Source organism: Neofelis nebulosa, chromosome 1, assembly GCF_028018385.1.
Source record: "Neofelis nebulosa isolate mNeoNeb1 chromosome 1, mNeoNeb1.pri, whole genome shotgun sequence".
Lineage (NCBI taxonomy): Eukaryota > Metazoa > Chordata > Mammalia > Carnivora > Felidae > Neofelis > Neofelis nebulosa.
Window position 1 is genome coordinate 195,900,079 of NC_080782.1, and position 24,445 is coordinate 195,924,523.

The window sequence follows — 24,445 nt, forward strand, 5'->3', positions numbered from 1 at the left end:
GGTCCCTCTGTGATGCTGGTTGTCTAGCACGATATGCACATGAGGGGAATGTCTCTGAATGAGGTTTGTTTTACGTGGTCTTTGATATTTTAAGGAGGACTGGCAGGACTGTCATTTGCTATTACACTTATAAATGCAACCGGAGGAGACCGAACAATGGGGCACCCAAAAAATAAATACAAGTTTTAAAAGTGCTATCTGAGCATCTCACTAAGATCAAAGAGTTGAGTGGTAGTTTTGCTGGGCTTGTGTTTTATGAGATCAGAGTGTTTCTGCCTTATTGATCATTCATCTGGACCTGCTAATGAGCCAATATAGGTCAGATGTCTCTAAGACCAGAAAGAAAAAAAAAAAAGCAGTTCCTGATTACGTGGCACCAAGCCATTGATCCCATCCATTCTATCTGCTCAGTTGCCTGGCTGCCGCAAACTTTCCAGTTGTGCATATTATTTTGCTAATTGGTCCTTTAATTAGTTTTATCTGCATGGGTAATTATTCTCTTACGATGATGGTGATGGTGGCACCTGTTCTTTGACCACTGCTTCTGTCGACAGTAAAATCTGCTGTGTAGATGTTTTTAGTCAGGCATTATAGAAGTCTCCTAATTCTATGCCATGGCTTCTTTTGATAATTTCTCCTAATTCTATGTCATGGTCTAAAAAGCTTTCTATCGGGGCACGTGGGTGGCTCAGTTGCCTAAGTGTTCGGCTTATGATTTCAATTCAGGTCATGATCCCAGTTCATGGGTTCAAGCCCTGCGTCAGTCTCTGCATTGAGAGTGCAGAGCCTGCTTGGGAGACTCTGTCTCCCTCTCCCTCTCTGCCCTTTCTCTCTTTCTCTCAAAAATAAATACATTTTAAAATGAATAAAATAAGAAATAGAAAGCTTTCTGTCATATCAGAAATGGCTAATTTGAAAATCTCTTTTCTACAAATGTGCATTACAGAGTTCAGCTGACTACATTTGAATAACTCACTTGAATGGCCTTCATAAGAAAGTTCACTGGGGCCCATTGTTTGGGATATTATTGACTTAACATTCATTAAGAGACTCATAAAAACTTACTTCCTGCATGTTCGGGGCATAGTGTTTAAGCTGTAAATATGGCAATATGGGTGTAAATATTGGCTTAAAACTTGTCTTTGAGTCATTTATTTCCTTTATCTTATTGTCTTTACATCACTATTCTCCCTTGTTTAGCCTGGCCCTTCCCCAGTCTTCAAATGTGTTCTCTGAACTCCCAGTGGCAATCTTGTTGGGATTCTTCCCGAAAGAGTCAGGGGGCACCAAACTGGGATAATTTTTGTTCTCACTCTGTTCCAGACACTCCGTAGCGGCTGAACACGAAGACGGCACTCCACTGGGATGACCTTTGATTCTTGGCAGAGGATAGCGATTTCACTGAGGGAATTCACTCCGGTTGATGAGTCTCCAGTGTTTGTCGAGATCTCTGTGGAAACAAACATTCAGAGGGTCTTTGTGGAAGAGTCCAGAAATAATTGAGTAAGCCAGGAGACCCTTATTCCACCCCCTGCAAAAAATGTCAGGTTACACTTTCTTTTAAGGGCTCCTTAATTGATGGCCTTGTACAAATAATTACCATTTCCCAGCACTTTCCCTTTTGCCGAGAAAAATACAAAAGGAAAGTCAACCGAATCAAGACATAAATTCATTTTTACAGCTGAATAAGCTTTGTCTTTGGTTGTTTTAAAAATGAAATAAATGGGAAAATATTTGTTAGAGAATAATAAACACGCCCAGGTATTTGCTGCTCTTCTCGGGCCAGGCTGGGATTGAAGTGGCTCGGTAAGACCACCTGTGTTTCTTGGTGCAAACCCAGCAGAGCTTCAGAATTTGTATAGTTGGTCTCAGTCCAGCGACCTGGCTACATTCTTGGATCTCTTACTCAACATGAGGCATCAAGATCACTGGAAACTTTAACAAAAACATCAACAACTGGAAGAGCCAGTTAGCCTATGGTCTGACCCCCAGCCTGCACACCCTTACATCAATCTACTTCTAATCTTCTGGGAAATTAGTTCAGTGTTCAAGGCAGGAGAAGGGGCAACCTGAGGGTCCAGATGCTCAGTCTCCCTTAGGAGATGAAGAATCTACAATCACCCCAAAGCGTACATTTAGAGGGTTGCGTTTCAGTCTGCTTTCCACTTGGCCAAATAGATGCCTTCATAATAACTCTAAAAGCATCGAAGAAAAAGCAGCACACTCTGTAGGATTCCACAATGGAATCCAATAAAAGAAACATAACTCAAAATCGTTTCAGAAGCAATTAATAAGTTGCTACTCAGAAGCAGCTCCTCAAGGAAATTTGCTCTTCAGCCCAATAATCTAAAACACATCCTGAAAACAGTAGCTGAGGAGGAAGGAAGACGAGAACGAATCTTATTTTCTACTTGTCATTTTGGTACACTTCACAATATTTGGATGCTTTCTGAATCAGCTATTGTAGATGTTTTTATCCAAGTTCCCAAAGGTCTACTTAGTTTAACTACCTTTACCTAAAGATGGCAAAATGGCCACATGACCTTTAACAGTAGCACTGTTGAGCCAGCCAGCTTTGGTCTTAGCACCATCTCCCAGAACCCAGTTATGTGACTGTGGGCAGGTAAACTGAACCCTTTTAGCTCAAAGTTTTCACATAAAAATGAAAAGATAGGATAAGATTCTGGTTTCCCACAGTGTGTCTCATGAAGAAACATGAGATTTACACGGAGGAAGATTTTCACTTTTATTTAGAAATACTATATTTTGGGGCGCCTGGGTGGCTCAGTCGGTTAAGCATCCAACTTCGGCTCAGGTCATTATCTCACGGTTCGTGGGTTCGAGCCCCACGTCGGGCTCTGTGCTGACAGCTCGGAGCCCGGAGCCCGCTTCGGATTCTGTGTCTCCCTCTCTCTCTGCTCCTCCCCCACTCACGCTCTGTGTCTCTCTCTCAAGAATAGATAAACACTAAACAAAAATTTTTTAAAAAAGAAATAGTATATTTTAAAAATCAAATGGAGTTTTACAATAAGATTTCTCATATCTTTTAATATACTAATTACTATCATAAGTTGAGGGGCTGTGCCATGTAATAATATGTAAGCTTATTTGACCATGGGACTCTTGTTCATAGACTATCATAGGACTAGTGTAATCTAAGGTTGCTTCCAGCTCTAAAATTCCATTTTTCCATCTGAAGTAGCTAATTGCAAATTGGCATGTATACAAAGGTCATCGTCACAGAAATTATTAATCATCACTGAATGATGTACTCCACAGGTGGATGTGTGGGAACACAGAACAGAGCAGACATATTTAAAATCCTACCTCAGCAGGAGGGTTTTCCTGTTCTCCACCTATTCTCCTCACCCTTTTGGGGGGGGGGGTGCTGATCTTCTGTGCATACATGCCATGGTCAGAAAGAGAAGGTCCCAGATTCATCATAGTGTGAACTGGTATTACTCATTTGCTATTAGTCATTGTACCCTGTTATTCCCCTGGCCTTTCCTATGTGCAATATAAAGTCTAAGTAATCGACAAGGTCTGTTTCTCTATTTAGCCTTGTATCCACCACACATACTTCATGTCTTTTCCAGCAAAATAAGAGGAATTGTATTTTAAAAGATTTTAAAGCAATAACCTCAGTTATAGCCTTATACTTTAACTGGAATACTTTTTTCAATTTAATATTCATGTATGACTGACCTGTGCTCAATATGGAATTTCATAAGTTCCTTTCTCGTTATTGTGATTAAAACTTAGGATCAAAGGTTAGGAAAGCAAAAATTATAGTAAATGTGAAGTGACTGAATTGTCTTTGTAGTTTCTTTCTAGTTTTTAAAAATATTTATTGATTTATTTATTTATTTTGAGAGAGAGAGAGATAGAGAGAGCACGCGAGAGGGCACACGAGAGAGCACACGAGCCAGGGAGGAGCAGAGAGGAAGAGAAAATCCCAAGGGGGCTCCATCTCACAAACCTTGAGATCATGACCTGAGCCGAGATTAAGACTCAGATGCTTAACCAACTGAGCCATCCAGGCGCCCCTGTCTTTGCAGTGTCTTTCTAGTGCAGTTTCAAATCTCAGTTGTCTCTTTTTCCCAAATTTTAATTTTTTTTTTAACGTTTATTTTTATTTTTGAGACAGAGAGAGACACAGCATGAACGGAGCAGGGGCAGAGAGAGAGGGAAACACAGAATCGGAAGCAGGCTCCAGGCTCTGAGCCATCAGCCCAGAGCCCGACGCGGGGCTCGAACTCTTTTTCCCAAATTTTAAAAGGTATAAAGATGATCTGTGGCTACTTTATGTATATGATAAAGGATATAAAGTTAATTAAAATTTTAAGTGAATTAATATTTTAATTATAAATTTAAACATAGAATTGTGAAGAAAAATAAATTATAATATTTTCCCTTGTCAACATTCATCTCCTTCAGTTCACTGTAATGATTAAATCCATATGCGGTCATGCCAAAACTTGCTTAACACTTGGTATCTGTAAAAATACTCTTCTCAAATCTCCTATTGCATAGAGTATAATTGACTGACGGTTTCAGCTGCTGCTCTCTGAATCACCACTGAATCTGAGCAAAGGTCACATTTCCCATGAGCATTCCTGAGAGCCACAGGACTTCTTTGATAGGCAATTTGGCTTAAGAACTCTCAACCTCGCCAAAACTGTTCAACTGCACTACTGTCTAAAGCTCTTTCACTCAAACTTCCTTCCTTCCCCCTCTCTCTCACAAGGGTGAGACCTGCATTGTGGTGTGATGGTTCTCCCTCTGCATTTTCCCCTCACTGCCATTTACCCTAATAAACGTCTTGTATTGCTAATTTTATCTTGGCTTCTGTCTTTGGAGGGCCTGAGCTAACATGGACCAATTCCTTATTTGGGGGCAGTTGGGTTACTTCAAGCCTTTGTGTTTATTTATTTTTAATAAATAGCATTGTAGTGAAACTTGTGTTAAGATTTGACCTATGGCTATTATAAACTAATTCCTTAGTATATGATCTTAGAAGTGTAACTGCTGGCAGCACAGAAAGTATATTTTATCACACTTTTGGTACAAATTGAAAAATGCCTCTAGAAGTTGTTCCGCTTTACATAACCAAAGGAAATTCCTTTTCTCTTTCGGGTTGTTTGTACTTTTTCTTAGTGACTCATAAGAGAATTTTACATATTAAGGGGAGTAAACTTTGTGAAATAATTTTAAATGTTAGCAATCATTGACATAAATAATCAATCCAAAGTCAAATAACTGTACTAACATATAGTTCCACCTGCTGTAATAAAACGTAAACCTCCCCACACTCATAGGTACACATACAAACACAATATCTAAAATCTCTAAAAAAATATATTGTACATAAAATTATTAAACTGAACAAAGAAAAATAGAAAAATTTGTCTTCTGGAAGAATTCCTATGGTGCCAATAACATTCAGGAGCAGCTCAGTCTCATATGGCCGGTAAATCATCTTGGGGAGCAGCTAACAGAATCTGGCCAGAGATAGCAGAGGAATTTTGTGTGGGCATGTGCATTAGTTTACTTTCCAAAATAATCCCATCTGGATGCATGAGAAATGTTCTATCTGTTTCAGCTCATTAGGAGACAAGAGTCAAGCAAACACACTCATTGATTTAACATGCTGGAGCTGTGAGAAATGAGTCATTTGCTGCAATTTACTTCACCAACTTTGGAGATAGAAGATGACCCACACACATATTCTGAGTTGCCTGTTAGTTTATAGCTTAGAAAACCATCACGTTTTATAAAGTGTCTCTAAATCGGGCACCCAAAACAATTAGAAACTTGGGGAGTGGGACAGAATGAGTGGTTGCAAGCTTAACTCTAACATTTTAATTGATTCTTGAACCATTGGGCTCAGAGAGACAGCATCACTAATTTAAAGTAAAATAACCCTAGATAAAGATATCTTATGGGGCGCCTGGGTGGCTCAGTAGGTTAAGCGTCCGACTTCAGCTCAGGTCATGATCTCACGTTCTGTGAGTTCGAGCCCCGCGTCGGGCTCTGTGCTGACGGCTCAGAGCCTGGGGCCTGTTTCAGATTCTGTGTCTCCCTCTCTCTGACCCTCCCCCGTTCATGCTCTGTCTCTCTCTGTCTCAAAAATAAATAAACGTTAAAAAAAATTTTTTTTTAAAAGATATCTTATAAAACCTTTAGTTTTCTACACTGAGTCTCAACTCAAAAATGGGCTTCAAAAATGTACTTTAGTAGTTTAGAAGTTATACCATTTCCCCATGTAAACAACGTTTCTTTCCCTGTTCATTTCTACAGGCAACTACTCACCAACTATTATATTCCCGAGTGAATAACAAAAATCTAAGTTTGTAATAAACTCTATAGGAACTGTGAAGAATTGCAAAGAAGGCATGACTCTCCACCCTTAGGGCCTTCCTGGTTGGTAGAAAACAGAAATGAAAATGTCTAAAAACCATTTAGGTCCACTTAAAAGCTCCAAAGTATCAACTTACTGTAAAGGGGCACTAATAGAGAGAGGGAGCTTAACATTTGCATTACTGACTTGAGCAAAACAAAGGAAATGAAACCATGAGCCTATTAGAAGGACCAAAGAAAGATGCAGCCCTTTAGAGTATTACATATTCATTTTCCTGGAAAATGCCTGCTATTTTAACTTTCAATGTATCTCTTGAAGCAATAATCTATGATTGATTATTAGTGTGTTAATATCTTCACAACAAATCTTTCCATTTTGACTCTGACTTCTAGACCATTAACAATAGGGAGGTATGTGGTTGTGTGTGTGTGTGTGTGTGTGTGTTGTTATTTTAATTGTGTGGTGTATAGTGCTGTTAGAATTCTTTTCAGTGTTGGTATAATGACACTAATAACTTTATTTTCAATCAATTGTATGAAATAAATCTGTAAGTAAAACCACCCAAAGTACTGTGAAGAATGTAAAAGTTTATATTTCTATCAAATGAATTAAACCACTTATACTGAGTTTTTTTTTTTTTTTTTTTAGGACCAAGTGGTTTAGAATAATATTTTCTCTGTCTAGATTATGATGGTGGAAAAGTATCTGTTTTTACCAAGACCAAAGAAGTTGGTAAACTGAGGACAAACGCAGGGTCCCAGCTGTTTGCCGATTTAAATTGCCCAAGTTTGGATTGAATGAATTATTGTTCATTTTTTGTCCAATGCCGTTAAATCAATAGTTTCAGGGTGCAAAGTTAAAGACTGTCATATCTATTTCAAAAATGAATGCATTTTAGAGGAAAAAAGAGTTCCTGCATGTTGCAGCAGAATAATGGCCACTCAAAGATGTCCATGTGCTGATCCCCCAAACCTGTGATTATTTTACATCACGTGATAAGAAGGAATCAAACTTGTAGATGAAGTTAAATTTGCTAATCAGCTGAACTTAAAAGAATATCATCCTGGATTACCTGGGTGGGCCTAGTGTAATCACACTAGGGGAAAATGGGAAAAAGGGAAACAAAAGAGATCCAGGGAGATGACATCATGAGAAAGACTCCACTGGTCTTTGCTGGCTTTGAAAATGGAAGGAGCCATAAGCCGAAGAGTGAAAGTAGCTTCTGGAAGCTAAGAAAGGCGAAAAATGGATCCTCCCATAGGACTTTCAGAAAGGAACACAGTCATGTCCATACCTTGATTTTAGCCCAGTGAAAGCCAATTCAAACATCTGACTTCCAGAACTGTAAGATAGTAAATTTGTGTTATTTTAAGCCACTTAAGTTTGTGATAACTTGTTACAGAAGCAATAGGAAGATGAAACACTGTGTTGTGAGTCCGTCATATGGGATTTTCAAAAGTAAAGGAGTGTGTGTGTGTGTGTGTGTTTTCAGTGTTATTAAATCTGAGTTTCTAATCATGATAATAGACTAGACTCTAAATTCCAATAAGGTTCTCATGGATGGTTCTCATTATGAGAGTATAACCTAGTGATAATATAAAATTGCTTGGAAAATCTTGAATCATAAGAAGTAACTCACTTCTATTAACTTTGAGGAGAATTACATGACTAGAGACTCATCTCTGGGGAAAATAACACCTGATTCCTCTAGACTGTTTTAGGCAGGAAACGAATGGAGGATGTCCTCCTTGCAAAGAACAAGGCCTAGTGTCCAAGAAGGAATGGATTCGGTGCAAAAGTGATAGAAGGGAGTCCTCAGGGTTATAGTGAAAAGAGATCCCAAGAAGACAGTAGAGCACCAGCCTGTACTAGCGAGATTGGTCATCTCCAGGAGAGACATCTTCCAAAAGTGAAACTGACAGTGCACTAACGCACGAGTTTGGGCTTGAATTAATGACAATCACTAATTCCATGAAAAAACAAAGAGTAGTGTAGAAAAGGAACAGCAGTGACATTATGCTATAGAATTAAGCTGCCAGTAATTCTTTCACAATCACAATAACGCAATCCTGAAGATTGAACTAGCCAACATTACAATGTAACTACATTAGGAAAATGGGGCACAGGAAGGTTGTTTGTGTGGAGGTAGATGGGGTGTGAAACAGACCCAGATCCTTATTTTCCAAAGTGAGAAGTCAATAAATAAAGCCTAAGTCAATAAGAAATGTCGATAAGTTCAAAATCCAGAAGTAACCATTTGGAGGTAAATACCAAAAGAACCAGTTATAGATAGGAGTTGAGAAGTGGTTTCCACTGGAGAAAAGGAGAAGGGTAGAAGGCCATTGGGTTGCCATGCATCTCAACAAGCCTCATACAGCTACACCATACTTTAGACTATATCATTGTGTTCAATAAACAACCTAATATAATCAAAACTTTACATTAAAAAAAAAAAGACCAATGAACAGTGTTTTAATAAGCACCCACACCTCCCACCTCTGCTTAGCCCACAGCCTTGATCTCTCCAAGGGTTTTTGTTGTTGATGATGATAGTAGTGATAATGATGTAAATTAGCCCTTGGGCCTATTTCTCAAGCTTCCCCAGTGAATTCACCATGGCATGATGAGGTCTGAAGTTTTGCATTTTGTAAGGAGGAACATGAAACACACCTTATCCTCTTACCCTCTCTGAGACTGACATCCGCTGAAACATATACTCAAAAGTCAGATAGGAATCCAAATACCTTTTTGTTGTAAGCCTGGACTGGAAAATAAGATTGGGTTTTTAGTTGGAAAGAGACTTCACTCAAATTTCCCAGAAATCTAGACCTGGAAACCTTTGTGGGAAGAACTGTGAAGAGGCATGTCTGAGACTGCAGAATGAGTGCCCCCATCAGGACCCAGGGTCAGGTAGGCCTCTGACCTGTCTTTTGGTAGTGTTAAGCCCTGAGACAGGTGTGCCTTGATGGGAGGGACAGAAGTAGGACAGGTAGGTGTCCACCTTCTAGAGAGACTAGACAGAAAATGGGGGGAGCCTAGCACCCCTGAGCTACACATGCAATCTCTCCTTGCCCTAACCTCAGGATGTTGCTCTCGAGATTTTGAGAAGGAAAGGGTGAAAGAAAAAGTAGAAGTCTTCTCTCCAGTAGTTTAAAGAAGTTGTAAGTTTTTTCCTTTATAAGGTTGACTAAAAGGAACAGGAGAGATTGGTCTCTTCTATACGGAGAACTGGAAGATGTCATGTAGCTGCCAGCAGTCAACAGATATTTATTGCCTTAATGCCCTATACAAGGCATTGGACTCCAAACTTACTGCAGTTCCTTTGCAAACCCTGACTCAGTTAAACTTGCAAGACTCCCTGATTCCTAGCACCCTAACTACTTGAAATTTATTCCACTCTCTACCTATCTCTGTTTCTCATCTTCGTTCTGGAGATGTTTCTCTGTTCCTCTCCCATTTTCAAGTCTGGGGACACTGTTTGACATACTTCTAAAACAACCCAAAGCTAAAACACAGCTAAGCACTAAAAATATAAGCTAGCAACAAGGAAACACGCAGGTACGTTTTATGTTATGTTGCAGCTTCATAATATTTTATCTATTTTGCAGGCAGCAAAAAACAGATAAAATTTTCTCTATTATTCCAGAAATACCATTCATGTCTTTTTGAACCTTTACAGTAGAAGAAATCTCCTTCTTACGAAGTCATTTCCTTCCTATAAATCAGGAACAAAATTATTTCATAAAATAAAGTTTTTATTTCCCCATCATTACAATAGCCCGTAAATCTGGAAGAAAGGACAAGGAAACACTGTCTGCATCAAAGTGAGCTCTCCGAGGATGCAGGGATGGCCTTCCCTGTAGCCTAGTCAGCCAGCACAAATATACCAACTCTGGAAAATAGACAGGAGCCCTGGGAGTCTCCTGATGAGACTCAGAGTCTAGTTAGGCATGAAATGAGATTCCAGAAGTAAAATATATAGAAAGCAAGAAGCAGCAGCAGAAATGAAAAAAAGCTAAAGGACACTTTGCTCTGAATTCTTCCCTAAGGCACAATAGTGCAAAACTAAAGTAGGCCAGTGCATTTGCCACAGAGTAAGGAAAATAGCCCCAAATGCCTACACCTCTTGAGTGTCCATCATATGGACACTAGACAGACATTGTCTTGAATCTTCACAAGAAACCTGCTAGGGAGGCATTTCCACCCACTTTCACAAATGAAGGACAAGATTCAAGTTGGTCAAACAACTTGTCCAAGGCCACCTGGATGTTATGCGCCATAGCCAGAATCTAAACATTGACCCATCAGATTCCAAAGCCATCCCTCCCTCCGCCATTCCAAACCTTCTGTCAGCATCCCAAAATGTTTGTCAAACTAATGAATACACACAAGAAATCAGCTCAGGAAAAAAGGATTCAAGAATATGGAATTGCAACAATTAGGAGGAAGAAATAAATGTATATATAAGACTTGAGTAAGAACTTTTGCCTTTTTTTTTTTTTTTTGAAGAATGTACATCTGGACTTGAGATTTAGTTGATGGATAAGAAAGAAAGAAGCCAATGAGTAAAGAAAAGCCGCTATACAGCAACAACTATTCTTTTAAAGAATAATGTCCCTAGGGCAATAATGGAAACGATTGTAGGGACATTGAAAACCAGCTGAAAATAATATTAATGGGAATTCTGAAAAAAAGGGAGAACAATTCTGGCAACAAAAACATAGATTAATTGTTATGTCGATTCTATTTATTTCAACAATGTTGCACTATGGAATTCATGTAACTCCTAATTAACTCAAGCCTGTATAATGTAAGATACTTATATTTATTGAACTTCATAAGGGAAGCAATAGAATATGTATTTCAGTATCTTAAGTGACATTAACAAATGATAATGATACTTATCTCTTGGGATATTAGATACTAATAACATTGTTTATTCATGTAAGTGCCAAATGCTTTTTACATCTTACAGTTCTACTTAAATTAATACTATCCATTAATTCTATCCTCTGACACTAAGTTCTACAGGTTAATTATATATCTTAGGTTGTTCCCTTGTTAGCAGTTTTACTTGTCTTTAATTGGGTCTTCTTTTGTTTGAGAGAGGCCTGATCACATTCATTAGATTCATAGCCTTCTTTAATTAGTTTAGCTGACTATTAAATCTACTGTATTATCAATTTCATGATCTCCCCTGTGCCTAATACCACCTTTGATGCTGCATTCCTTACATAGAATTAAGATAGACTTTCACCAATAATGTGGTACAGGAAAAACGTGGAATCTCCATCCCCTTCCCAATACTCTGCCTTTCCTACTGTGTCCTCTCTTCCTCTTCTATCAGCCCTAACACCAGATCACCACAGTCCTCATCACCTCCAACAGCATCACCATTACTACCACCACCATGTCTTCCATAAATATATTTTCTGGCCTATCGATTTACACTTGTGATTCGTGACGTTTGCGCATCACTCCAAGTACATGCTGACAAGATAAAGCAATCTTGTTAAACGTGGTTCCTGTCTTCCAGAAAGAGTTTAATCCTCTCTGGCCTCTTCCTCACTTGCTTTCTTCAAATTTTTTTCATTCAAACTGGCCAACTTACCATTTCCCTTCTGTAACCTGACCCCATCTCTTATAAATCTGTATAGAATTTTCTACTGAAGATATAGTACAAATGCCACATTATTCATGAAACCTTCTCTGTTCTCTGTAAGTTCTGTCTCTTCTGTACCTCCTTATCTGCACATCCTTCATGTTATCAGTCTGCCTTTTATTCTACGATTTTATGTCTTTGACATAGTAGAGCCTAATAAATGTTTGTTGATGGAAGGGATGAATGAGGGAATTTATAGCGTTGACCTCAGTTTAGCTTGCAAGAGTCACATGCCTTTCTCCTCCATTGGAAAGGGAGCAGAAGTGACACTATACATATTCATATCCTCCTGGCACCTTTTAGAGTAAATCTCATAAGATAGACACTGCATGTCTACTTATTCAAAATATAGATAGTATTCAAATGGAGAAAGTGAATGAGAGCTGTGAAAATGGAAAAGTGTGAGAATATTTTTATAGCAGTAATGTGAAATCATACACAAATGCCTTCTAAAACATAACTGACCAGTTGCTCTGATGTCCCCACCCCAACTTGGTATTCTGAGCTCAATTGAGTAAAAATGAAGTGTCCCCATAGATATGAAAGGGAGATTAATGAGCCTTGGTTCTGAAAATATGAAGAGGTCATATTTCTTTACTCCCCATTCAGTAACACTATAAACTGGGATGAGAGATGTGTCAAGAGAACAGCTTTCTACACCCTATTTTTTTCTCCTGTTCTCTCTGCCTTCCCAGGATCTAGAGACCTGCAAGGGGTAACGAGTAGTTGTCTGCTCTGATAGGCACACACTGGTCAGTTCTTAATGGTCCCAGTGCCTTTAAATCACCTCTACAAGTACAGAGTGGGAAGAAGTAAGTGCACAGTGGTGTGGAAAAAACTTCATCTGAAGAATCAAACTGATCTCACTTCGAATCCTGGATGTAGCACTTTCTAAAAGTCACTCCACTTCTTGGAGTCTCAACATCCCCATCTGAAAAAAAAAAATGGGGCTAACACCTACTACTCCATAAGATCATTAGAAGAATTGGGGGACAAGTGATAGATGGATAGACATACAGACATTCTCTAGAACAACACCTAGCAACCCAGAAAAAAAGACACAGTGTTTTCAACTTTGTCAAAAACCTTGACTTAACTGGAATGGATCCCATATTTAGAACCTAAATTAGTTTGAGATCTTAGACTGGACAAATACTGAGGCTAGTATAGATATATCAAAGGTCTGAGGTTGCCCAGACATTGTGTTAACATTAAGTACATCAGAGATCAGGGCAGTAAATATTTATAGCAAACATGAGCGATGGAAGGCTCAATTGTGTCTTAGAAGTGATGAGTGACTCATGTGTGCTGCATGTTCAGACAAAGTGGAGTTGAGGAAGAAGTTGCTTTTTTCCCAGTTACTAAATAAAACTTTGGGAAAGAAGTGAAAATAGGGGAAAGAAGGGCCTGGTTCAGCTAAGAACAGGTGGTATTTCCAGGAATAAAGAGTAAAAGAGAATAAGGAATTAAGTCATCTAAAGAGAATTCACAGGGACTATAAAATAGAAGAATAAGAAATACCTGGCTTTCTTTTCCTGCTTGTGTGCTTGTACAGCCTTTCTGAGACTCATTCTATCATTAACCATTCATTCACTTATTCATGTATTCATCTATTCAGTAGCTAACAGGTATTTGGTAGTAACTATATGCTATGCAGTAAGTGTTGAGAACATAAGAGAGAACACTGTGCAACCTTACTATGTGGTGAGGTAAACAATCTGTGGCATGTTTAAGTATAAAAGGGTGGATATGTGCTATAAAGAAATCCTCAGTCTGCAACTCTATTGAATTAGGGATTTGAGTAAATATGTGTTTCTTCCATCTCCAAAACTACGGTTGTGAGTGCTAAAACTCACTTTGCCAATTTGCACTTTGCAGTTTGGCAAGGGTCATCAAACACGGAACGTCGCCCATTTCCAATATACAGCATGTCTGACATCCCTGATGGGCTGGCTATTACCTGTGCATGCACTTGCATGTACACTTGTCCCCACAAGTCTGCAGACCTAATCATACACACACACACACACACACACACACACACCCACCTGGGAGTGGCACGAAGTACTCAGGGAAACGTGGACACTAGAAAAATATCTTAAGAAATTATCTTGGGGGGCGCCTGGGTGGCGCAGTCGGTTAAGCGTCCGACTTCAGCCAGGTCACGATCTCGAGGTCCGTGAGTTCGAGCCCCGCGTCAGGCTCTGGGCTGATGGCTCGGAGCCTGGAGCCTGTTTCCGATTCTGTGTCTCCCTCTCTCTGACCCTCCCCCGTTCATGCTCTGTCTCTCTCTGTCCCAAAAATAAATAAAAAACGTTGAAAAAAAAATTTAAAAAAAAAAAAAAAAAAAAAGAAATTATCTTGGGATTGATATCACACATTAAGGTCAATATGCAAATAATTGCATCAAGTATTTTCACTTTTTAATGAGATAACAATACTAAGATATTATCCTTTAGGGACCATTTTTTTTTTTTTATCTTTTTCTGTCCAGTGGTTGATTCTCCTTTAAGTCTATGAACTAAAGGAACTTCTGTGTGTTTTAAGTATGAAAACAATGAGCTATTATTTTTTTCTAAAAAAAAAATAATTCAAGTAACTCAAAACTGTTCAAATGTTAAAACTGCAAGCATCTCTTCCTTCTCGTGTTTTGAGTCACACATCTCAGATGTATTAGTCACATTCCTTAAGGCTGAACCTTATTTTATTAAATTCTGAAAACTTCTCCTTATATAAAGATATCTGCAGTTCTGCAAGAGCATTAGAACAAGATCAGTCTGTTCTCAACGTGACAAATTATACGGTTTCTATGTGAACATTGCCCTTCTTCATTCAGAGTCAGATAGCATGAGAGATGAAATGACTCACAGTTTCCCGACACTGGTGGAACTAGTTTACTTCTACAGCCCCTTAAATACCATCAGAGATGAACTTGATTCTTCCCAAGTGCAAGCAACTTTTAGAAGATCACATTCTAGATAAGTGATATATCATTAATAACATATGACTGCAGTGTGAGTTTAGCAATAGAATTATATCCGTCAGAATAAGAAAGGGAGCTGAGGAAGCCATTTTGCTAATCCTCATGTTGTCCCAGACAAGTCAACATTTAAACTTTCTTACACAAATGTTTACACATCAAAGCAGCCTGGTAATGTTAATTTTGGTAAGGAATATCAACATCTTTTTATTACAAACAAACATGTAGAGACCTATTTCAAATCAGAAAGCAAGTCATAGATAGATACATCAATAGTATGCCATGCTCAGACCTCCTGGGAAGCCCAGGAGGCTGCATTTCTGTACCTGGTTGGAATAATGCCGGTTTCCTCAGCAGCCTCAAACTCTAAAACTGTTCTATATGTTCTTCTTTTTTAAAAAGATCCTGGGTGCCAGAGCCATAATCCAACATATCTCAATATTTGCAGAGATAGGTAAAATCTAGAATGAACACACAAAGTGGTAGACAGAAAATAGACTTTAAAGTCCAACAGAATTACATTAGGGCCCTGCCGTGTAAATTACTTAATTTTTCTCCACCCAAATTTCTTCATCTGTTAAAAAAAAAAAAGTATAATGAGATCTATTTCGTGGGGATTTGTGAAGATTAGACAAGATAATACATTTAAAGTGTTACTCCACAAACATTAGTTACCATCTTTTTCCCTTCTTAAAAACTAATGAAGTTATTCTCCACAAAGAAGATTGAATAAGGATATGTTTAGCAATAAAAAAAATCAAAAGAAAAAGTAATTTTGCAATGAAAATAGTCACCAAAGGACCAATGGAAACTCTAAATCAAAGACCTATTAGTATAGTTAGTGGTTACCAAGCTAAGGTTAGAATCGCCCTATAGCAAACACTCCCAACACTGCCTCTACCAGGCATACCCCACATTACAGATTCTGTTACAAGTTCCCCACCCTTGGTAATTGGTGCTAAAGATGATGGGTTGTGGGGACCGGATGAGCTTTCTCCCCCAACCCATCTCCAGCCCATGCCATCTTCCCCAACCTCCTGGGCTTGGGCAGAATGGAGGCAGAAGCCACAGTAATAACAATAGCATCATCTCCTTCAAATCCTTTCTGAATAGAGGCAGTGTATAAGTGTAGAAATAAATAAATTGCAAGCTGGGAGGCAACCACAGTGTATTATAAAAAGTGGAAAGAGTGTGGGCTTTGGAGTCAGCTAGATGTGCTTTCTCCTACTTCCTAGCTGGGTGCTCTTCGGTGAGTTTCCAAAGCCTCCCGAGCTTCATTTTCTTCATTGTCACACGGGACAATAATAGCTGCTAAAAAAGGTTATTCTGAGAATAAAAGGATACAGTATATGTAAAATGACTAGACCAGATTCCCAGAACTTGGACCATCATATAAATATTGGCATCCTTTGTATGTTCACAGATACACCGACCACAACATAGCATTTGCTGTACTGGAAGAAGAGGAGATGGGTGATAGAAATGTAAAGGTTACAAACAGTGAAGTAATTAAAGTATTCATAATGGTAGTAATAAATTGAAAGGACAGGCAAGGAATTAACTCACCAGTTGAATACATAGTGATTCAGATTTAGAAAGTGAGGAAAATATGGTATTTTTCAATAATGCCATGAAAAAGAGGAAGTGAGAGTTAAGGAGTTAAGGAAAGGCAAATAACTTCGCCCTTTATCAGGCTGACTTGGGCTGTATAGTGAGCTCCATAGACAAAATACAGACAAGCCTGGAAGATTCATGTATTCAATTAGTCCTTAAATTACTAAGCAATTGCCAAGTTAAAAATTAAAAAGAACAATATTTATAGAGGTTTTTGTTCTGATAATAAAAGTAAGGAAAAAATCTCATTTTTGAAAATTAAAGTACAGAAAAGTATAAACAAGGAAATAAAAAACATCAAATTAATTTAAAGATATGTTATTTATTTGTTCATTTGCTTGGTTATTCAATAAATAAGCCAAGCAGTGTTCTAAGTAATAGAGATCCAACAGTGAGCAAAAAGAAAATGTCATTAGCTCTCAGAGGGCTTACATTCTATGAGGGAGAAAGCATGCATAAGGAAAGTATAAGTAAGTCATTTGGTGGTGAGTGCTATTTTGAAAGGTTATCTAAGGGAGCAGAGAGAGGAAATACTGGGGCTTTAAGGCTGGGGGTCTTTTTATGAAAGAAAGAAAGAAAGAAGAAAGAAAGAAAGAAAGAAAGAAAGAAAGAAAGAAGAAAGAAAGAAAGAAAGAGGAAAGAAAGAAAGAAAGAAAGAAAGAAAGAAGAAAGAGAGAAAGAAAGAAAGACTGCCACGTGCAGTGTCTCATTTGGATGTGTCTGGAGTCTTGGAAGCTCGACTACCCTACGTTCTCCCAAAAACGGACCCTGAGAGCTTGTTTGAAGGTTCTGGCAGGGGATCTAAGGGGTCCTTTAACATGAGTGGTCACATGGAGAGGTGACACACAGGCAAATCCTTAAAGATAGTGATGGCACCAGCTACATGAACCATTTCTGGCAGAGGGAAAGAGTAGGTGGAAAAGCCCACTGGAAAAGAACACAAAGGGCTAGAGTGGCTGGAACCAATGGTTTGAGGAGAGTGGTAGAGAATGAATTCAGAGAGAGAGCAGTCAGAATGCCAGTCAGAATGGCCTCTATAGGCCAGTAAGAGAGCTGGCTTTATTTTGGAGGCTTTGAACAGAGGAGTGACATGATTGGACGTGTTTTAAAGGTTCACCCTGGATGTTGTGCTGAGAAAAGAGCACAGTGGGTTGAAGGGCTGGTGTGAGCACTCAGGTCCGGGGGCCGTCTGCAGTGACCTAGTCAGAGGGTGACAGAGGCCTCAGCCAGAGAAGCAGCTGGAGATGGACAGTGGTCAGATTTGAGACAGCTTGAAAGAAGAGGTAAACGGATTAGCTGCTGGATTGGGTGTGGGTATGAGAGAGAGAAGTTCAGGAAAGATTTGACCTGAACCGCTAGAAGGATGTTATTTCCCTTTGTTGAGATGAAGAAGACTAAGGAGAGATTTAGGGACCGGAGGCTGAGAATAAAAAAATTAGGATGTAGACAGGTCAAGTTTGAGATGCCTATTGGCCATTCACGTGGAGATGTCTAAAGGTGTCACTAACACTCACATACAATACACATGTAATAACAAAGTGAGATCATACACTCTATTCAGTTGTATAATATTGTAGTATTTTTCCTAACCTTAAGTGCCCTATAAGAACTCTATTTAAATTTCACAACATCCCATTGGTAGATTTTACCATTCATCTCTTTTCACACATTAGTCTCACAATTATCATTATTATATACATTGCTTTAATAAAAATCTCTGACAGCCTCATTGACTAATTCCTTAAGGGACACATCCAATTATAGGGTCAAATAGTATGAGAAATTTTAAAACCCTTGATACATATTCCCAAAAGGTTATAACAATTTATAATCTTGCACTTAGGTATGAGAGTACCTGCCTATTTAACAGTGCTTTTGCCTAAGCAGAAAATTATCATTTTCAATAGTCTTTTTCAATTGTTGAGTACAAATGATCAATGTTTAATTTGCATTTATCTGGGTGTTTGTGAACTTGGATGTTTCTTCATAAGTTTAGATGCCTTTTGAATTTCTCCTTTTATAAATCATATATCCATATCCTTCAAACTGATCTCTTTTGGAGTTAACATTTAACATTGAAATACTGATGACTGTAATACAGCAATAGATAACACAAGTTGTATGTGCTAGGTAGTACATTAAGCAATTGACATGTATTAACCTTCACAAACTTATTATTAATACTTAGCTTAGAGATGAAAAAATTTCAGACTAAAAAAATGAAATGGACTGCTTTTTTTCTCGCTCTTTTTAAAAAAGCTTACTTATAAGAGACTCTTAAAAACTGAGAACAAACCGAGGGTTGATGGGGGGTGGGAGGGAGGGGAGGGTGGGTGATGGGTATTGAGGAGGGCACCTGTTGGGATGAGCACTGGGTGTTGTTTGGAAACCAATTTGGCAATAAACTTCATATACTGAAAAAAAATTAAAAAAAAATAAAATGGGGAAAAAAAACAAATAAATAAATTAAAAAGCTTATTTATTTTTGAGAGAGAGAAAGAGGCAGAGAGAGGCAGAGAGAGGGAAATAGAATCCCAAGCAGGCTCTGCACTACCATCGCAGAGCCTGATACAGGACCTGATCTGATCAACTGTGAAATCATGACCTGAGCCAAAACCAAGAGTCAAATGCTTAACTGAGCCACCCAGGTGCCCCAAGATGGCCTGCTTTAAGGCACACAACTAAGTGCTTGAACTGGGACTTGAACCCACTCTGATTCCAGAGCTCACCAAAGTAATCATATTTAGTAATTTGAGAAGAGAACAAGTTCAGAGACTATACAAAAGTTTGAAATGTAAGATCTGCATTTGCTCAGGTAAGAACTGACAAGGACAAATACACCCAGTGCAGAGGTTTTATTTTAGCAGTTCAACCACTCTACTTAATTGAATATCTGTTTAAAGGCAAAGGTTCACAGAAGATGCTGGGGAAATGCACAGGAGGGCTTGATGAGCTCATTTCTAGAACACTTAAGCTTATCACCTCAAATATGGCTGCTCTATTTTCAGATGGAAAATTCTGCTAGTCTTGAATTTACCTGAATTATATGTAAACATTATCACTATATTTTAAAAAGAAATGTTGGAGCACCTGGGTTGCTCAGTTGGCTGAGCGTCCGACTTTGGCTCAGGTCATGATCTTGCGGTTCGTGGGTTCAAGCCCCTCGTTGGACTCTGTGCTGACAGCTCTGAGCCTGGAGCCTACTTCTGATTCTGTGTCTCCCTCTCTCTCTATCCCTCCACAACTCGTGCTCTCTCTCTCTCTGTCTCAAAAATTAAAAAGAAAGGAAAAGAAAAAGAAAAAAATAAAAAGAAATGTTGAAAAAAAATATGGGGTGTCTGAAAAGAAACTTTTGGCAGATGATTTATTTTCCTTATAGTAGATGCCCTCAAGAAATAAACAATACCTAGAATTAGATCTTTTTCCCTAATGTCATAAAACATTTTTAGAAAGGAAAGTGAGGTCCCCTCATTTTCCACAACCAGCCCCTGCCCCCTTGGTTTTACCTTCCTTGGCAGATTTTTATTTCCCCAAATTCATAGTGAGCTGTGATCTTGCCCAAGGCAGCTTCAGCTTCATTATGATAATGCTTGTATTTCAGGATCAAAGCTTCACTCTCAATAAGTAGGTGGTTGTGCCTATGGCAGAGAATCAGGGACAGCTCCTCAAGAAGGAAGAAGAGACGGAAGGATTAGGTGAGGATCTGTGCAGGTCATACAAGGTATTTGCCAAAGCCCTGGGAAGATTCCATTTTCTCCAGGTCATGCACAATGAGGGGCAGCCAAGATAAGTAGATCTTCAAGTCACTTCAAAATGAAGACGAACCAAAAAACTACAGTCTCTGCAAACTTCAACTGTTTATAAAATTAATGAATATCTTGTTAACAGATCCCTCTATTGGCCATCAAAACCTTTAGGTATCACAGATGTAGCCTTGAAAAGTTGAAAGTGACAAGGAGAAGGCACGGCTGAAATACAGCAAGAACCTCGTTACAGCCCTGAAGGAGCTGACTGGGGGTGTCATTGAGAGATCCTGCTCTGTGCTTAGGAAAAAATGGATTTGAATGATATCATATGCTTCATGGCTTGCTGGATTCATGCTTCTTCTAATCTTCAAAAGCATACGTGTTTTTAAAAAGCAGCTGAATCTCAGTAAAGCTGCTAAGAAAAAAAAGGCAACTGGGAACTTCTCCATCCAATCATCAATTTATGGGAATTAATATAATAATTATTATCATAATAAAAAGTTACCATTGGATAGACTTTACTATGTACCAAACATCATGCTAAATATGTTACATGGACTATCTTCTTAATACTTATTAATAAGTCTTTGAAGTAGATACTATTCTTATCTCCATTTTATAGTCTATATCATCAAGTAACGTGCCCAAAATGATATAGCTAGTATATGGCAGAGTTCAGATGTAAACTCGGATCTGTCTCACAGCAAAGCGAAAGACCTAAATCATTATTCTGAGTTAGGCGAGAATAGTTAGTTATAATTGTATTTTATAGGTTAGCAATAATATGTGCTTTAGATATTTTAATATATGTTTGCTCACTCCTCTCCTGCCATACATTCTCAGCTGTATTTTCTTCTTGCTTCCATTTTCCTATTTACTAATTTGTTTGCTTCTACTTCAGAGTCCTTTTTAAGTTCTAAAGAAAGAGTGTAAACAAATGAAATGAACACGTAACCTTACTTTTAAGTATTGCTTTAAAGTCCACAGATTTGACAAATTAAAAACAAAAGAAGAAGAAATACATTCTACCCACTGCCACGTGCAAAAGTACCTCTGAGCAAAATGCCTGAGTATGTAATAATATATTCTACATTTCAATACTGAGTAAAGATAAGAAGTAGAACATATAGCATACATAAAATGGTATTAGCAATAACAGTTATTACCACAATAGAATTGATTCCTCCATTTTGAAATTCTGAAGGCATTACATAGAGTAATCTCTGTGAAAGCTCTTCAGTCAGCAAAAGTGATTAAGACCTTTACTATACATCTTATTCATAAGCACCCCTGAAAGCAGAGTGCCCACTCACAATGATGAGTTAGTGGGTCAGCCTGAATCATAAGAAAGAATGCACCTGACTGAATCACCAATTCCACTTCCTGTAGCACCTGGTTTTTCTTGGACCACTGCCATTCACAAACTGCCCGAGCCAAAGCCTAGTTAGCCTATGAAATCTGATAAGGTCACAACTGGAGTTGGTGTGGTAGCGAGATCCACTAGAGTGCTTGTGCAAGAGTCAGGAAACCCATTACCATCTGAAGCCAATGCACGTATGTCTATAGAATTTTATGATGTATGGCACCATAGAGATCCCAGTTATCTAGACAAAGCCATTCCTAAACTGCTAATATATGTCGCGGTAAATACCAGGGCTGTTATATTTCAAAATCATTGAGGCACAAAGTCTCTGATAAGTGTGGCTGCTGACCTTGTGAGTCATTTTTCACTCACTTGTGGCATAAGAATTATTCTTCTTGCTGGACAGCCTGAGAGTCTCTCCTCTTTCTCCTGAGTCTTAACTTGGTCTTCTCACTTCCACTCTCTAGGACTAGTGAGGGAGTTCTCATGTGTATGAGCTGGAGAAGAGTCACTTGTGTGAAAATATTTTTAAATCATATTTTCTTTTCAGCTTGAGGAAGGCAAGTAATGAGAGAAAGAGAGAGAGAGAGAGAGAGGCTAATAAAACCCCTGAATGTTGGCATTTGCCTTGGTGAATAGAACGGGATATGAAACCTATAGATTCAGATTTGGACCACTAATATCAGCATGCCGATGGTGAACCATCTCTCCTGAGTAGATTTACATTAATTCAGCTCACAGGGACTGATCTATAAGTCATTTACAATGAAAAATTTAACTGTCAAAAAGGTTAGAATGATTGAGTTGGCAGATCAATACACTATCTCCCACAGTCAAGTGGTGTGGAAAGCCAAATCATCTTGGTGAGTATGGATGGAATCAGAACGTGAGGACTAAGAGAACCTTAAGTAGTGTAAGACATTCAGCCAATAGAAGAGAGTCTTACCAAGTCTCCCCTGATAATTTTGGCTTCTGTGACTTGGCCTTTTCAAAGCTTCCATAGTTGATGAGTCTTGTCATATTCACAGAGGTTTTCTCCAGGACAGGATAAGAAGTAAATGTCTAAGTTTCTTATAAAGTTAGAACTACATTCTAGTTCTCCTTGCTGATATTTCTTCTTCAGTTTACCTTGATTCAAGTGTCAATTGTTCCTAAATTCTTCATTTACCATATTAAATGGCTAATCATAGCCATTGTGCAAGAATTTTTTAACTTCAATTTTTTTAAGTTAACCTTAAAAAAATAATAAGGGACAACCTAATTTCCAAAATCTTGGGGGACATCTCACCATCACCTCCAGATTTAGACATCAGCCTTTAATTTCAGTCCAGGATCTATCACTAGAAAACTACCAAAAAGTAACTGACTAAATTGTGACTGTCTCAAACAAATTTATTTAAGATATTATATTTATTACAACATGAACTGTTTTTAGAAACACACACACGTCACAAATTTCCACACAAATGTCCTTTGTCCAATTATGTCCTTTGTTACTCAAGGTAACCCTACCCATAAAGCTAAAAAAAAAAAAAAAAAAAAAAAAAGAATGCCCAACCAGAATCTTCCAAGGTGGTCACAAGGTTTTGGCTATTGTAACTCTAATTCAAAACAGAGATTTCCAAAATCTTTGTTCAGGAATAACAACTGTATTGCTAAGTGGGTCACGCCTGATTGTTCTGTCTACTTCTCTTCCTGCTTTGTGGATGCATTCTTATTTATGCAATCATGACATTTAAGTACTAGAAGAGACCTAAAGAAATTCCAGTTAAGCCTTCTGCTTCAACCCAACACCACATGAGATTACCCAAGGCTTACCTTTTCAATTCTTAAAGATTTCCTAAAGCAAAGACCCACAATTTTCCTCCCTCATAAGTTCTAGAGTTTAATCAAGAAGTTCTTTATTGTGTGTAAACATAAGCTTTCTTGGGGCGCCTGGGTGGTGCAGTCGGTTAAGCGTCCGACTTCAGCCAGGTCACGATCTCGCGGTCCGTGAGTTCGAGCCCCGCGTCAGGCTCTGGGCTGATGGCTCGGAGCCTGGAGCTTGTTTCCGATTCTGTGTCTCCCTCTCTCTCTGCCCCTCCCCCGTTCATGCTCTGTCTCTCTCTGTCCCAAAAATAAATAAAAAACGTTGAAAAAAAAATTAAAAACAAAAACATAAGCTTTCTTGCGACAAGTCCATTTCTATTTCTGATCTCTATTGAAATAGGGAACAAATAACTTGGTTTTTTAACAAATAGCAATCCATAGACGTGAAAACCCTTATGTTATCCCTAATTGCTTTTCCCCAAGATTACATTCCCTGCAGTCCTTTGTTTTTTCTTCATCTATTCTATTTCCCAACATTTTAATTATCTTTGTTTCCCCCTGGGTGCTTAATAAACTTTGTAAATCCCATGTAAAATATAAAGAGATCCAATCATGCTTAAAATGGTGTGAAAAATTACCAATAGTCACCCCAATTAATTATTTTGGGGAAAATGTTCTCAAATAAATATTTTATCCCATCTCACATATCATTTTATCATGACTATACCTTCTAATTGATGCAGGAAGGAAAAGAAACCATAGGCTACCAGTCTTGCTATGGATCTGTCTCTTATTCATCTTCATTTTGGGGTTGCTGATGCTCAGAACTTTTGTCTAATATTTCCCTCCACATTTAGCCTATTTACCTCAGTTAGGAGTCATCAAAATCCTACTGTTCAACCCAAATTCC

The 24,445-nt window shown here is 38.4% G+C and overlaps 1 long non-coding RNA gene across 1 annotated transcript; it reads right to left on the bottom strand.

Annotated features, from left to right (window-relative positions):
- Window positions 1-1,136: 1,136 nt before the first annotated feature.
- LOC131484604 (uncharacterized) lies at window positions 1,137-20,696 on the bottom strand. The gene is made up of 2 exons (XR_009248333.1): window positions 20,124-20,696; window positions 1,137-1,450 (listed from the first exon to the last, which is right to left on the bottom strand). It is a non-coding gene; the product is annotated as an uncharacterized LOC131484604 (long non-coding RNA).
- Window positions 20,697-24,445: the final 3,749 nt, after the last annotated feature.